A 14,866-nucleotide genomic window follows, 5' to 3' on the forward strand; every position below is an offset into this window, starting at 1 on the left:
GGGGTGAGTTGAACTTGTTCAAGCGTATCTTCAATGAATCAAATTGGAAATCAAACCAGAGGGTGCGATAGACAAAATCATCTGTGCAATCCCACGGTAAGACTCAGGATGACAAATACTCCAACACTCTTGGAGGGATACCTGCCGGATGATATCTCGTACGTCGCCGGCTGTCCACTTAACAGCTTTGAAAAATTTGCCCGCACTAGTTTCCTAGATGAGCATATCTTAATATTTCTGCTTCGACTCTATATGCCGTTATCACCCCTTCTCCATTTACTACATTGCAGCAATAATGTTTTAATGTCTTTTCAAACAACTGCATTTTTTCAATTCTCAGCAGACCAGTGCTGCCGCGTTATCTTGCAGGTGAAGCAGAGCTAGCACGTCGCACATACACAAGTGGGCCTCCATTACGAGCTCCGTGGCTACCTTCTGGCAAATAATTTTGGTATGTGCTATACACGCTGCACAGGATAGATACCTGCAAAAAGAACAAAATTAAACATCAGAAGGGCCACATTCAGAACTATCTAAAATAGCTGCTGGAAACAAGGTTTCGTTATCTATTAGCATTTTTATTTTTCCCGTAACAGTTAAAATGCCATAGGAACTTAGTGGGTAAAAAGTGCTATTAAAAAAGGTGTTTTGCTGTTCACTGTCTAAGCGACCACCATTAGATGCCAAAATATGTATTCTGCGAGCATGCAGTATTGAAAAGATAATGGACTGATTGATTGATTTATTGATTGATTGATATGCAGGGTTTAAAGTCCCGAAACCACCATATGGTTATGAGAGACGCCACAGGGGAGAGAACCGGAAATTTCGACACCATGGAGAGAGGAGTGCCAAAAGGAGCTACCTCGTGTGAGAGGAACGCTTTGTGTTTTTAGAATTTTTGTCAACAGGGCCTCATCAAGAGCGAGGCCCACGGGACGGCTTCATGCCCTCCCAAAGTAAAATACCTAGTACTCTAAATTGTTTCCCACTTTTTCTAAACACACCAACCTGTTCCCCAATCTGAGCACACGGGTCTATGGGATTTTCACCTCCGTAGAAAGCTGGAGTGAATAGGCATAATTGAGAAACATAATTGCATTGAACGATTAGCAATTCACTGTAAGTCCTAGGTTCGAGCCATTTTTCCAGGTTTAGTTTAGCCGCTCTTTCACTTGGTTGCAGTATATTTGGACTTTTCAATAAAGTTTTTGCTGCTGCATATGTTGCACAATAAACAAGTTTGCTACCACGTAACATGAGCTTTAAACTAGCCTTGCAGAGTGTATTAGGTGACACGACGTCTTCAGAACCCTTAAATGTACCCCGACATATCATTTTTTCTATTGCGCTGTCTGATGAACAAGCATTACAGATGGCATTTTTCTTGATGAAACACATCACCGGAAGCGGCCGGCCCCGAGGTTGTGCACCGTCTCACCCCCTGTCACTGCTACTTCACTAAGTGAGACAACTTCCGCTTTCTTGAGATCCCATCTCTCGCATAAAATTTGCACCTTTTCAACTTAACAGAAAACTTTTCAAATATTTTCTTCACGTGACTGTATGCGGTCAGTCCACCAGGTACGTTCGGTCCGCGCTTATGCTGCTGGGCTGCTGAAGCGAAAGTAGCGGGTACGATCCCGGCCGCGGCGGTCGTATTTTGATGGAAGTAGAATGCTACAGATTCGTGTACTGTGTGATTTTCGGGCATAATGAAAACACCAGACGATAGAAATTTTCAGAGTCTTCCTTTGCAGCATTCCTCATGATCGTATCACGGTTTCGGTCATGAAAATCTCGACATTTTGATTACTTTCCGCTCTGACACGAACCCACGGTGAAGTAAGGATGTCAGCAATCTTCTACAACGGGTGTACTCCGGTGTCACCAGTTTCGCATGTTCTTGTGTTCAGAAGCAGGCTTTTATTAAAGGGGCCCTGAAACGCTTTCTAGTGGCCTCATATCTGCATGTAATCTGCAAATGTCGTCGAAAGACAGCAGTCTTGCGTGTGGAGAGAGTGAACAAAACAATTATCTGATGTTCTGCGCAAGGTAATTGGTGAATGGTATTTCGATATGGATTCACTAAAAGAGCTTATTGCCTCACGAATTCAGCACCGTAAAACTTTTAAGAATCTATCCAGCACGAGCGAATTTGCAAAGCGAATTTGCGCACGCTGTAATCGCATTCTCTTTTCTCTCATCTGGACGAAACAGCTGAAACCTGAGGAGGGAGGGATGGCACGGGCAAAGTAAACACGTCATGCGCGTCTCGTGACCTTGAACTCTTTTTTTTGCATACGCGGCTTTTTTAGTCTGGTCACGCGCACACACGTAGACAAGTCGCAGCCTCTCGTGGTGATCCCTGTAATGGGTGAGCGTGCCATGTTTGAATCAGCCAACGGCTGATAGATGGCTTTCTACGAGTTATTTTTGAGCTTTCTCTGTCATTTGTCGAGAAAATAGAACGTATATTTTAGCTGACTTTGATCATTTATTGTGAATTCCAGGCCACGTGCTGCGCTATAATATTCTGCTCGCGTGTTCTCTGGAGTTTTCGCAGTGATCCGTGTAATGACCGAGCGTGTCATGTTTAAATCGGCCAATATAAGATAGATGACCTGGCTTCTACGAGTGATTTTTGAGCCTCCTCTGTCATTGGTCGAGAGAAGAGAAAGTAACTTTTAGCTGACTTTGATGCTTTGTTATGAATTCACAGTCGTGCGCTGCGTTATAATATTCGGCTCCTGGGTTTTCTAGAATCTCTACAACCGATTGGCAGCGTTTCCTGACCATGCTCGAAGAGTGTTGCAGGGCCCTTTTAAATATAAAACTTTACATACCTCATCTTATGTGGACAGTGACCATTGACGTCAATGCACAAAAAATTTGCCCCGTATCTGCATGTAGTCTGCGAATGTCGTCGAAAGACGGCAGTCTTTCGTGTGGAGAGAGTGAACAAAAGATTTATTTGATGTTGTGCGCAAGCTAATCGGTTAATGCTGTTCCGGAGGCGCTGCGTTAGAGTGCCTCGAGCGGGCAGCGGAGGCTCACGAGCGCATCAAATCATGTCACACGTGAGCCATGAGCGCCATCTGGCAGTTTCTTTTCGAAAACAAAGCGCATGGCTGTGCGCGCCCCTCTCAGAGGTGATGAGGTGTAGAACGCGGGGCGACGGGGAGGTGCCATCACCATCTCGTCTTAAAAAAGCGTTGGAAACACTTCCCGTTTCGTGCAAGCGTTCCATTGTAAGCGCAGCGTGATAAGCGCTACGCTCCCTAATATTAGTTATGTATGCGTTTTCTAGAAAGAGATACATATGAAAAACATATGCGTGTTGTTATGGTGCCCCAGACATTCGCAATGATTGCTTTTGAATGGACGATTGCACAAGTATGAACGCTCTACCTTGAGCAACATTGGTGGTCGCTGCAGATGAGGCCGCCCGTTTCAAGTACCCGATGGCGATAAGAGTGCACAAACAGACAGACAGACAGACAGACAGACAGACAGACAGACCAAAATTTTTGCGTCAAAGGTCCTCAAGAAAGACTATTGTCTTTAAAGGGCTGACCGTACGTACCCATTGCAGCGCGTCAGCGCGTATACATAGCTTTTGGACACGGCGCCGCGACCACTCCCTAAGCGAATAGAGGGTGCGCAGTTTCACGTAGCCATGCGTTGCTTCGGTTAGAGATGCGAAGTGCACAAAAAGTGAGAAAATAAAAAAAACTTTTCCTATGTTTTTTTTTCAACGCAGTTGAAAAAATTCCCCTAATTCCGTGGGATAAAACGTTAAAACATATAAAGCTTAGGCAACACCAAGCCTTGAACGTGAAACCAAAACTTCGCACATAAAACGAAAACACCAAACAACGGCTGACCACAAGCCATCGACATCGCATAAAGCTCCACCGTCAGCTTAGCTTGAGTCAATATCGCAGCTTTGTTGTTCAGGTGTGAGCCCCGCCGCAGTGTTCTTGTGGCTAAGGTACTTGGCTGCTGACCCGCAGGTCATCGAATCGAATACCGGTGGCGGCGAATGCATTTCTGATGGAGGTGGAAATGTTGTAGGCACGTGGCTCGAATTGGGGGGCACGTTAAAGAACCCCAGGTGGTCGAAATTTTCAGAGCTCCCCACTACGGCGTCTCTCATAATGATATGGTGGTTTTTGGACGTTAAACCCCACATATCATCAATGTTGTTCGGGTGTGGTCATGTTAAGGGCGATGCTTGATTTTTTGCACACGTCATTATTCAGGTTTGATTTTCTCTCGTAAATTTTTGCAACCTGTGGTGTAAGTTTGCTTATGAAGCCCTGTGCATGCGGATTATGAAATGATTAGGCGTATTTTCTATGTGTTGATGCACTTAATAGTTGAGAATATCGCTGGCGGGAAACAGGGGCTTGACTTTTGCTAACACTGCAACAGCAGCTACGCTTTCTTCAATGTGACATTTTTACATGATGAAGAAAGGTTCAGATTAAGCCAGTGGCACTGACTATGTATGAGAATTTAAACTTCCTACTTTGCCATCAATGTTTCTATATCTAAGCAACTAAAATAGACATTTCTGCGTTGTTTGTTCTAACTACCGTGAGAATTCTAGGAAGCCACACCCATTCACAGGGCTAAAGAAGTTCGCAGTGATGCTGTTGACCTGCCTTCGATGTGTTAAATGAGCCCGTTAAATAGCCCCAGGTGGTCGAAGTTTCCGCAGACCTCCACTACGGCGTCTCTCATAATCGTATGGTGGTTTTGGGATGTTAAAACCCACATATCAATAAATCAATGAACTGATGTGTTGAATGCTGTATTTATTTATGAAAAGAGAAAAAAAAACAATTCATTTTTGTAATTTACATAATGAAACCTATTGCTTTTGACACATGACGATAAACTATTACAATTTTGCACTAAACTATTGTCACATGGTAATAAAATCAACTGAAATAACTAGAATGAATTTGAAGCTTGCCCTATTTGCTCAGGAAAATTTGTTATTTCCCGTTTTTTTTCAAACCTTGCAAAAAACAATAAAAAACAGTTTTTTCTTCATTCTTAAAAGTATGCAGAAATCTTCCAACTCTAGCCTCTATGTGCTCCTGCAAAATCTGGTGGAAACACTGCTCTTGTGAACGCCATATTGGTTTAAACCTTCGCGTTCGCTGGCGCTTTGTTTCAAGCAAAGAGGGATTGCTTTCAGCAAATGCGTAGTGAGTTGGATCAGTTTATCCCTTCTGGTGTCAGGGCTTGCACATATACTGTTGGTAACAAATATATTAGGCACTAATTATTACGCACAAAGCATTTGATGGCAAATAAAGGCTTTCAGAACGCATCTATTGGCCTGTCTATCTCATTGACTGCATAGGTCCTCATGCTCTCGCAGCCGATTGGTTAAGTACGAATACCGAAATTGACATGGCATGACAAGAGCATATGAAAACATAAACGCCTGCTCATTACACAAAAATCATGACATGCCTTTAATATACGACATGATATACGTGACAAGGCCAAGGAGCTACACCAGCCCTTTGGTAAATTTCATGCATACCAAAATTCACACTGTTTATGAAAGAGCGTGAATAAAATACACATGACTGGTCATAACATGAAACTCCTGCCACGCATGTCATACAGACCACGTTACCTGGTCATGGAGCTATTACGGCCACTTTATTAACTTGATGTGTAGCAAAGAGACATGGCAAAATAGAAGCATATGCTAACATGAATGACTGGTCATAACACGAAAATAATAGCATGTGCGCCACAACTAACATAACACAATCAGAATGTTCTGAGGCCTGTTTCGTTAAAATTATAATACGAAAATTGACAAGGCATAAAAACAGCGTCAGATGAAAAGAAATCAGTGGTCATAAAACCAAAAAGAAGACTTGCATGTCTCGTCGTGTACGCCATGACATGTATGACCCGGTCATTGAGCTCTAATGACGGTTTCATTACCTTGGTCGGTATCAAAATTTACATGATGCGACGCAAAATACCAGTTATATAAATAACTGACCATAAAGCAAAAACTTTATTGTGCGTGTCGCCTAATACAAATTAGATTAATTCATAATAACAAGATATGCAGCTAAATTCGCATTAGCTTAACTCATATTAATCAGGGTTGGCTTAACGTGGTAATGCTCAGGCATGCTACAGACGAGACAGACTATTTCACTCCAAATTTGCTTGCTTGTGATTCGATTATTGTGGATGAGCATTGTTAGGCTTGATCCACACTGTTACAAGGCCATACTGTGGCTGACTTGACAAGCACAATTTACTCAAAATGGCTGCCTCAGGATTACAATATTGTAGATTAGCTTAATACGTCTTACTTTGGGCTCGCTTAATTCAGCTTATTATCTATTGTCTCATTGTGGCTATACTCAGTCATACAAAGGCCTAAGCAATTTCAACTTATTCAGAACAGATTCACTCAAGATTAGCTTATTTCGGACAAGCTTAATCTGGCTGACCCCAGCAGGCTTAAAGGGACACTAAAGAACAAACCGCTTTCTCACGTATTAGTAAAGTAAAACTTAACAATCCTAAATACACTACTTATACCACGCCACCACACTTAGTAAGTGAGAAAACGCACGAGAAGAAATCATGGGTGGAAACGCCACCTTGAAATTTCCGCACTATACACTGCGACGTCATAAGTTTTGAAGGCGTCTACTGAGTCCTACGTACTTTCTAATCAATAAAATTGGAATACATTGTCATCAGTGGGTGAAAAAGACTTAGCATACAAAGTTTCAGAATATTTTATCAAGCCAATGTAGAAAACTACAAAGACTACTTTGTGGAATTTTTTCATGTCACGCACGATGATTACGGTACGAAGTTCAAAAACAAAGCTTAATACTTGATTTTCTCCACTAATAATGAACTTATGACGGTGAAACTTATTACGGCATTAAAGTTCTCAGAGTTTATCAATCTAAAACAACATATTGGTGCTTTTAATGTCCCTTTAACGTGGTCGTTATCCGGTACCCAACAGGCTAGACAATCTCAACTCTCTCTCAATTCCCTTGCTTATGTTAAGCTTATGAGGATTAGCCATTGCCTCATTGTGGTCACACACTGTCACGTAACCAACTGGCTTGTCAGTCTCAACTTACTCAAATTTGGATGGTTCAAGATTCAGATTTCCTAAAACCTGATAAATCAAATTTAATCGAATCAGTGCTATGTAGCCGTACGCTGTCACCCAAACGGCTAGTTATTCTCATGTACTGGACAGCGACGGGCAGTGAGGATGTGGCTAAAAGAGAAGAGACCAACAGGTTGCTCATAAAGCCTTTGTTCGGGCACATTCCTGTGCATTACTCTCGCTCCCTTACGCTACTACCTGACGAGTTTTTCACCTAGAACGCCTCGTAACATTTGGTGGATGTGCTGGGTATTTCCAAACCTGGAAGTCCGAAACAGGAAACTTGCCCCCATTCCTGTCGTGCCGGAAAACGCTGGGCTGACCAACCCTCCAGCCATCGCCTGCGGTATACTGTTCAGGTACACACAGATCATGACGTCAACAATTGGTTGTCGTTGTATGATGAAATTAGTGTGGCCAATAGGTTCAATAACACAGACAAGTTCAGCTACGTCAGATTCTACCTCTCCGGAATCAAAAATATGTGGTTCGAAAATCACAAATCGGAGTTTCCTACCTGGACGGCCCTGAAGACCAGGCTGCAAGGTGTATTCGGACGCTCTGCCCTCCGCAAACTTCGGGAAAAGCAGCAGCTTCGCACCCGTGCGCAACAGAGAGGTGAAAACTTCACCAGCTACTTTCAAGATGTAGTGGACATTTGCCGTCGCATTAACATGAACATGACCGAAGAGGAGAAGATAAAGAATATTATGAAGGGCAAAGATGACAACGCCTCCCAAACACTCTGAGTGAAGAACCCACAGACTGTGAACGAAGCAACGCCTCTTTGCAAGAGCAATGAGGAACTGCGTGAGCAACGCTTTTTTACGCGTAGAGATCTCGTATCACATAGTAACCTTTCGGCGCTGACTAACAGTTCCTGTGCTGCCCCCTCCGACTCATTTCTTGACCAAATCACGCAATGCACCCAAGCATCCGAGTCGGTTTTGACACTTCACATCCGGCAGGTCATACACGAGCAAGTGGCAGACGTCGTACCGCTTGATCATCAACCGACTCCCGTGACAGCTCCGCTAACTCACGCTGTCTTCGTTGCTAGGCCAAGACCACCCTTTTCGACAGTTCGATAAGCGTCTACGACCACCTGCCCTTCTTCACCTGTACCCATGGCTGCAAACTACACAACAACTACCTACTGTCCACCATCGCAGCCATCTTGCCCTGTGTGGCAATTTTTCGCTCCATCTGCAGGTCTTGTTTTCAACCCGAGGAGCACCTCTGACAACCGGCCTATTTGTTTCTCTTGCGGCTGTGCTGGTCACTTAGCACGGTTTTGCCTCCGATGTTCATGGTATTCTCCCGACTCTGTGTGGCTACAAAGCTCTAGTCGAAACTTTGTCTTATGCTCTGATACTGGCGCTCAGCCATTCGGTGCCGCGCCTGCTGCTTCCCAAGCTCTCAGCACACAGCGGTCTTCGTCCCCACGTCGGCGTTCCCCATCACAGCTCATCGACCGACGCAAAGCTCCCCAAGAGGTAAACTAATGAACGCAGTTCCAGAGGCAAGAACTGTGCTCTCTACTAAATGCTCAAGACCTCATTAATCACCGGCGAATGTAATTGTAGTTTATGCCGAAGATATTGCTGTTCATGCACTTGTCGATACGAGAGCAGCGGTATCAGTGATTTTCGACCAGCTTCGTCTTAAGCTCCGCTAAGTCGCCACGCCGTTTTCAGCACTTTCGTTATGCGCAGCCAGCGCCGAGCCGATTGATCCCTTGGGAAAATTCACTGCTCGTGTTTTATAGACGACATTCTTCACTACATTTTCATCATTTCGCCTCGATGCTATCAAGCCATGATCTTGGAAAGGGACTTCCTGCCATCCAATCATGCCGTTATTGATTGCACCCACGAAGAACTTTCGCAGTCTCTATTCGTTGGCAACACTGCAGAACATTTCTCAGCTGCTTCTACACGAGTGTTGGTGGCCACGGACACTACCGTTCCTCGTTTCTCATCCACAATTGTTCGCGTCTCCTGCGCTGTGTTGTCCGACAATACCGTTCTTTTCACGCCATCTAAGTTTGCTACTCACCTTCACCACTCGCTAATTCCTTTTTTCCCTCCTTACTATTCGACAGGGTGTCAGCACACTTAATGTTTCGAACATGTTTCCGTGTCAAGTCAACCTGCACCAAGTGCCTTAGTCATGCTCACGACTTTGACTCAAGTTTTGTCTGTCATGTGTCTGATGACCCTGCTCCTTTACAGGTTGACACACTGTGAACGCTGATGTTCTTCTTGCGCAGCCGTCACTTGACTTACCGTTTTCTCGATGCATTGACTAAAACCTCACACCCAACCAGCACACCCAGCTTGTCGCGTTCCTCGACAGCTTTCGTACGTCATTACCCCTTTCACACACTCACTCAGGCCACACTTCCACTGTTGTTCACCACATTGACGGCGGAGACCACGCACCATTGTCTCAATAGCCATATTGTGTGTCCGCAACGGAGCACCAAGTCATCGATGAAAATGTACGAGACATGCTCAAACGTGGCGTTATACAACCTTAGTATAGTCCCTGGGCCTTTCCTTTAGTGTTGGTAAAAAAGAAAGATGGCACCATTCGCTTTTATGTGGACTACCTTCGTCTGAACAACAAAACCAGCGAGGATGTTTACCCGCTTCCTCGTATTGACAACCTGCTAGACTATCCTCCGGGCGCACAATTTTTTCTCGTCCCTCGATTTACAATCCGGCTACTGGCAGGACCCCGTGGCTGAAACAGACCGCCCCAAGACTGCCTTCGTCACCCCAGGTGGTCTATATGAGTTCACTATCATGTCCTTCGACCTATGCAATGCGCCTGCCACATTTGAAAGGAATAATGGATAACATCCTATGGGCGCTCAAGTGGCAAATCTGCCTTTGTTACCTGGATAATATCGTCATGGTTTTGCCTTACTTTCCTTCTCACCTACTTCGACTCGAATGCGTCCTCACATGCATCGCCGACGCCGGCCTCCAGCTCAACTTGAACAAATGTCGCTTTGCGGCTCGGCAGCTGGTCATCCTAGGCCATGTCGTGACCAAAGAAGGAGTACTCCCTGATCCGTCGAAACTACAAGCTGTCGCTGACTTTTCACAACCCGAAACACTGAAAGAATTACACAGCTTTGTCGGGTTATGCTCATGTATACTTTTGACGCTTCATACGCAACTTCTCCACCATCATAGACCGTTCGACACAGCTTCTTCGTGCTAACCACAACTTTTCGACTTGGTCACCAGATTGCAATGCCGCATTCCAAACGCTGCATCGCCTTCTCACATCTCCGATCCGGCGGCATTTCGACCCAAGTGCACTTACAGAAATACACACAGACGCCAGTGGTGTGGGCCTTGGTGCCGTCCTTACGCAACGAAAGGCTGGCTTCGATGAGTACATCGTCGCTTTCGCCAGTTGCGCTCTGATGAAGACTGCAACTAACTATCCTGGCGAAAAATGGAATGTGAGTCTGTCCTTTTTTCTACTTCCTGTTTACGTTCGTTTTTTGCGCAGTAAATTATGGATGTGCGCAAAAGGAGCTGTTGACTACCTTCCTATAAATTTGGTACGTCGCTGTCATTGATAGATGCCGGCGCACGAGCGCCAGAGATAGCCCTCAAGCATTTTAAAATATTGGTAATCAAGCTCCAGCCTCGAAAGTGGGCACGCCTCCATAGATATAAAAATACAAAAGGAGAGAGAGAATGTCTAAACTTACTCGTAGTGCCGTTTCAACAAACATGAATGGTGGCGAGGAGTGGACGGATTCGTTTCCGCCGTACTGTCAAAGAGAACAACAGCACAAAAACGAAATTAAAGCCACTGAAATTGTCGTTGAGAAACTTTAATAAATCACAGCATATCCACCGAGTGAATGACCATGAGCGGGGCAAGGCGCTGGAGGGTTTCATTGCTAAACCATGAATAATCGATCAATATCACCCACTGCATCGTCAAATACTTGAAAAACATTGTGCACAGTTATAAAAGAACCTTTATTGTTCCTAAGTAGTAGCTATACGTCACTTCGTTCCTCCTTCATTGTAACGGGTTTATGGTCGCTTAAGTGGTGCATCGGTGATAGGGTGTTGGGGGATGTTTGCAAGGACAAAGTAGTGGCCAGTTTGCAAACGTGGAACTATAGGCGGTCACGTACATACGATAGATGGACGGACCCACGCCTTTAGGATGTTCCCGCCTAAAAGCTTTTCAGTGAAAGCACGACACTACTAACTAGTTCAATACCTTGTACCTCTAATACATACGTAGTTAATCTGAAACGAAGACCTCGAATTCTACGATAATACAAAACAACATGACTGAATATGTCTAAAAATTTATTCAAAAAAGCCTGTTGGCGGGCAACCCAAGCTAATTCAATGGAAGTACTAATGCATCACCAACTATAGCACCGCAACGTGTTTGGTTATTCAGCGTACACATACAAGCTCCAATAGCCCTTGTTGGATCAAAATTTCGCATGAAAGTAAGACATGTTGGGCAAAACTTTTCCTGCTATTCTTAGCGAATATATGACGTACAACTTCAAGCAGGTGACATGGCAAGCATAATCCACAGACCTGACTTGAGGGGACGGAATTGTCTGAAATACACGAAACATAGATATTATTTTTTTCTGAGCAATGACTAAACACAAGGTACGACAGTACTCGTCGTATATAAGATAACGTCTTTAGATCAGCAACTATACACAACGTGGATTTCTAGTTTGAAAAATGAGTTTTATTTTCGATGCCAAAACCACGACATGTCTTGTGGCGTTCGTTCTGTTCTCTGTTGCTGTTGTACAGATCCGCGGGTCCGAACACAGCAGCCGATGCTTCATGCAGGGTCCCGCGTCCTCGTTCGATCGTCTCGCCGCGCCGTGTATAACATCTGTACTGCTGCGCGCGCTAACAGCGTAAGGGACCCTAAGACACGCTTTCCAAATGGCTGGTTTATTACGGGGAATTTAGTAGAATGAGACCAAGCGATAAAGATGACCAGTCTCAATTGGAATATTCATAGAGTCAACCAATTATGTATTACGTGTTACCAAATATATCGATTAGTGGCTGCGATTGGCACACCTATAAAGCCAACACAGAACCAAGTTTCAAGCGTTGACCAACTTAATAAGGCTAGCCCTCTCGCGATCGCGCACCCTATCGCAGTATAAGCAGAACAGACATACGGAACAGTTCAGAGAAGCATACAATGCACGATCGCGAGGTGCGACTTAGAGACTACAAAACCGCGTAAAGGAGCGCATGCCCGCCGAGGGCTCCAAGACACGACGTAATCACCGGCCGGCGGCGAAGAGCAAAGAACAAAGGATCGCCGCCAGTCGGATGGGCCAATACGCATCCCCACTCTCCGAGGTCCCGAAGTGGTTTCCTCAACCCATATCTCCCCCCCCCCCCCCCACTTGGTGGGCAACCGCGAGCAAGTTCCCAATCCCGCAAAAATTAGGCTAATGAGACACCGAGTTAAACTTTTGAGGGGCAGGGTAGCAGCGAAGTGACGGTGATTTATGACCAGGTGCCATCCATTCGGTCGGGAAGAGAGCCTTGTGGAAACTCTCCAAGGAAAAATGGCTTGGAGAAACTGGTACCGACACCTGATTTCCAGCAGTACATATATAAAGAAAGCCACACAAGAGGCAGAATTCCGTCTCGTGTTTTCAAACTGGGTGTGCGTGATTTTGGATTTGCGTCACACCTCAAATGGCACCTTTACAAGTTCTCATTTTTTTGGGAATTCATGCATTAAGGTAAGCAGCCATTTTCAACGTAGCATTTGCGACCTAGCAAAGATGGTAATGTTTTGTCTGTTTGTTTGTTTATATGTTTGTTTTTCGCAGCTACGATAACACCATTTCATAAGTGCTAAGAAAAAATGCATAATTGTTTTCTAGTTATCATTGCTTCAAATAGTGCCCAAAGCTACAGGAACAGCGAAGCTAATCGACACTTAGCTGTTCTGAACATTTACAAGTTGATGCATTGGTGTTGCGAAGTTTTGCAAGGTGGCGCTTGGTTTCTACTGAGGCCAAGTATGGATTAGCTATTTATTGGCTATCAATTGGCTATATCTTTGGTAACGGTTGAGGCCTTACCAGTTTTGAAAACGCATTTTTTACATTTCACTGGTTATTTACCGATTAGTTATAGTTTAGCCGTCAGTTTAATACTCATCTTGAATTTAGGGCTAGGCTAAGCGTAATCATCAACCTTCTGAAAGTCATTGATTATTGATCATTTATGAATTACTTATACCGATCTACTGATTGTTTATCACTACAGTCATACATTTCCTGGCCTTGAATGAGCACAATGCGGCATTTTCTAAAATTTATTGATTATGATTCACTCATTTATTAGCTATTTATTGGGTATTGCTTTACTATCACCAGGGAATCCATTGTCAATGACTAATCTATACTCCTTCTCAACACTGTAAGAAAACATAAAGTATATTTTTGGGACTTAATTCAAAGGACAATAAAGAAGGAATTACTTTTAAATTCTTATGGTTCAATATTTTTGCCAATAGTCGAAGAAAAGGGAATGCCTTTTCATTTGATTATGCCAAGTGGGCTTCACTGTTTATGACGGGCCCAAATGGCGGGATTTTATAGAGATGCGGATGCATGGTCTGCACGAATGTATTTCCGTGAATGTAGGACCAAATTTGTTGAATTGCAGAAAAATCGGGAGATTGTTCCTGAGTGATTGTCGAGGGTACAATCCTTGGCCGAAATTAGGGAATTTTATTTGTGTCCTTCTCGTACGACTCTCACTGTTTGTTTCTTTTATGCTTGTGGTTTGAAGAACGCGCCTATAAAGAACAAAACAAAAAATGTCAATTACTAATCCTTTCGTGATGCAGTTCAGGCTAAGATAAGCATAACCATACCAAATTGTTCCCTAAATTTACACCCTCACGATAATGCAACAAAGTTCTATTCTGCAATCTCAGCAGAAGACAGCGAAGACGAAGAGAGTGCGTGCCGATTAATGAAGAAGAAAGTTCTCTATTCCCTCTGCACGGCCTAGCGACTGACTTACACATCACCACTGTTCAAAACGCTTACACTAACCTTCGTCAGCACAGCGATGAAGAAGGCCAGTATTATTGTGAGGTCGACGACGAAGTGAAAGACGTTCCAGTAGAAGAATGCGTGCAGAGCCTTGTACGGTTCCTGCGAAATTAGGAGAAGGTTAATTGCGATGCCTTTGGCTCATCATAGGCACGCTGTGGAGAGCTCACATACACATAGTTAGTTGTATACGTCAAAGGTGGGAAGGTATAAAAATAACCCCACATTCCCAAAGGGAATCGTGAGGAAATGCGAATGCATTGCGTAGCGTCCGTAACGGCATTTCGCACTTGAGAACGCCGCTTAAGAAGAGTAATGTTTTAAGGGCGAAGCTCCTTAAGCCGTGGGTCGCGCGTCCACGACGTATGTAGTAGAAGTAGTAGTAGTAGTAGTAGTAGTAGTAGTAGTAGTAGTAGTAGTAGTAGTAGTAGTATTAGGTAGCAACTTCTCATTTATTCCTTGGATTGTTTGCTGGATGGTGGTACTTATATATGATGAATATATGATGAAAATATGCGAGATGGTGTTACCTGAAGTGCTCACTAGGTGGACGG

General features: G+C 44.1%; 1 long non-coding RNA gene across 1 annotated transcript; it reads right to left on the bottom strand.

Annotated features, from left to right (window-relative positions):
• Nucleotides 1–345: 345 nt before the first annotated feature.
• LOC142768497 (uncharacterized) lies at nucleotides 346–14,406 on the bottom strand. The gene is made up of 3 exons (XR_012885313.1): nucleotides 14,313–14,406; nucleotides 10,929–10,991; nucleotides 346–484 (listed from the first exon to the last, which is right to left on the bottom strand). It is a non-coding gene; the product is annotated as an uncharacterized LOC142768497 (long non-coding RNA).
• Nucleotides 14,407–14,866: the final 460 nt, after the last annotated feature.

The sequence above is a fragment of the Rhipicephalus microplus genome, chromosome 1 (assembly GCF_043290135.1).
Source record: "Rhipicephalus microplus isolate Deutch F79 chromosome 1, USDA_Rmic, whole genome shotgun sequence".
Classification (NCBI taxonomy): domain Eukaryota; kingdom Metazoa; phylum Arthropoda; class Arachnida; order Ixodida; family Ixodidae; genus Rhipicephalus; species Rhipicephalus microplus.